Source organism: Musa acuminata, unplaced genomic scaffold, assembly GCF_036884655.1.
Source record: "Musa acuminata AAA Group cultivar baxijiao unplaced genomic scaffold, Cavendish_Baxijiao_AAA HiC_scaffold_494, whole genome shotgun sequence".
In the NCBI taxonomy this organism is placed as follows: domain Eukaryota; kingdom Viridiplantae; phylum Streptophyta; class Magnoliopsida; order Zingiberales; family Musaceae; genus Musa; species Musa acuminata.
This window is the reverse complement of record NW_027020739.1, coordinates 82,501-84,960: the sequence shown is the minus strand read 5'-3', so window position 1 is coordinate 84,960 and position 2,460 is coordinate 82,501.

Sequence of the window (2,460 nt, the reverse complement as noted above, 5' to 3'; positions counted from 1 at the left end):
TTCGCTCGCTGTTCGCCGCTCACCGCTCGCTCGCTCAGCCAAAAATGGCCAGTTTTGGCCCGTTTTTGGGCTGTTTTGGCCTGTTTTTGGTCCGTTCTTGCATGGCGCGGTGACCGTCGTGAGCGGAGCAAAACGTCAGCCATCTCAGCACCCTGGAACCCCCCGGGTGGCACAGGGCTGGATGGGGCTTTCGTATAGCAGGGACGGTGCTGCCTCACGCTTCGCTCGCTGTTCGCCGCTCGCCGCTCGCTCGCGCAGCCAAAAATGACCAGTTTTGGCCCGTTTTTGGGCTGTTTTGGCCTGTTTATGGTCCGTTCTTGCGTGGTGCGGTGACCGTCGTGAGCGGAGCAAAACGTCAGCCATCTCAGCACCCTGGAACCCCCCGGGTGGCACAGGGCTGGATGGGGCTTTCGTATATAGCAGGGACGGTGCTGCCTCTCGCTTCGCTCGCTGTCCGCCGCTCGCCGCTCGCTCGCGCAGCCAAAAATGGCCAGTTTTGGCCCGTTTTTGGGCCGTTTTGGCCAGTTTTTGGCCTGTTCTTGCATTGCGCGGTGACCGTCGTGAGCGGAGCAAAACGTCAGCCATCTCAGCACCCTGGAACCCCCCGGGTGGCACAGGGCTGGATGGGGCTTTCGTATAGCAGGGACGGTGCTGCCTCTCGCTTCGCTCGCTGTCCGCCGCTCGCCGCTCGCTCGTGCAGCCAAAAATGGCCAGTTTTGGCCCGTTTTTGGGCCGTTTTGGCCAGTTTTTGGCCTGTTCTTGCATTGCGCGGTGACCGTCGAGAGCGGAGCAAAACGTCAGCCATCTCAGCACCCTGGAACCCCCCGGGTGGCACAGGGCTGGATGGGGCTTTCGTATAGCAGGGACGGTGCTGCCTCTCGCTTCGCTCGCTGTCCGCCGCTCGCCGCTCGCTCGTGCAGCCAAAAATGGCCAGTTTTGGCCCGTTTTTGGGCCGTTTTGGCCAGTTTTTGGCCTGTTCTTGCATTGCGCGGTGACCGTCGAGAGCGGAGCAAAACGTCAGCCATCTCAGCACCCTGGAACCCCCCGGGTGGCACAGGGCTGGATGGGGCTTTCGTATAGCAGGGACGGTGCTGCCTCTCGCTTCGCTCGCTGTCCGCCGCTCGCCGCTCGCTCGTGCAGCCAAAAATGGCCAGTTTTGGCCCGTTTTTGGGCCGTTTTGGCCAGTTTTTGGCCTGTTCTTGCATTGCGCGGTGACCGTCGAGAGCGGAGCAAAACGTCAGCCATCTCAGCACCCTGGAACCCCCCGGGTGGCACAGGGCTGGATGGGGCTTTCGTATAGCAGGGACGGTGCTGCCTCTCGCTTCGCTCGCTGTCCGCCGCTCGCCGCTCGCTCGTGCAGCCAAAAATGGCCAGTTTTGGCCCGTTTTTGGGCCGTTTTGGCCAGTTTTTGGCCTGTTCTTGCATTGCGCGGTGACCGTCGAGAGCGGAGCAAAACGTCAGCCATCTCAGCACCCTGGAACCCCCCGGGTGGCACAGGGCTGGATGGGGCTTTCGTATAGCAGGGACGGTGCTGCCTCTCGCTTCGCTCGCTGTCCGCCGCTCGCCGCTCGCTCGCGCAGCCAAAAATGGCCAGTTTTGGCCCGTTTTTGGGCCGTTTTGGCCAGTTTTTGGCCTGTTCTTGCATTGCGCGGTGACCGTCGAGAGCGGAGCAAAACGTCAGCCATCTCAGCACCCTGGAACCCCCCGGGTGGCACAGGGCTGGATGGGGCTTTCGTATAGCAGGGACGGTGCTGCCTCTCGCTTCGCTCGCTGTCCGCCGCTCGCCGCTCGCGCAGCCAAAAATGGCCAGTTTTGGCCCGTTTTTGGGCCGTTTTGGCCAGTTTTTGGCCTGTTCTTGCATTGCGCGGTGACCGTCGAGAGCGGAGCAAAACGTCAGCCATCTCAGCACCCTGGAACCCCCCGGGTGGCACAGGGCTGGATGGGGCTTTCGTATAGCAGGGACGGTGCTGCCTCTCGCTTCGCTCGCTGTTCGCCGCTCGCCGCTCGCTCGCGCAGCCAAAAATGGCCAGTTTTGGCCCGTTTTTGGGCTGTTTTGGCCAGTTTTTGGCCTGTTCTTGCGTGGTGCGGTGACCGTCGTGAGCGGAGCAAAACGTCAGCCATCTCAGCACCCTGGAACCCCCCGGGTGGCACAGGGCTGGATGGGGCTTTCGTATAGCAGGGACGGTGCTGCCTCTCGCTTCGCTCGCTGTTCGCCGCTCGCCGCTCGCTCGCGCAGCCAAAAATGGCCAGTTTTGGCCCGTTTTTGGGCTGTTTTGGCCTGTTTTTGGGCTGTTCTTGTGTGGCGCGGTGACCGTCGTGAGCGGAGCAAAATGTCAGCCATCTCAGCACCCTGGAACCCCCCGGGTGGCACAGGGCTGGATGGGGCTTTCGTATAGCAGGGACGGTGCTGCCTCGCGCTTCGCTCGCTGTTCGCCGCTCTCCGCTCGCTCGCGCAGCAAA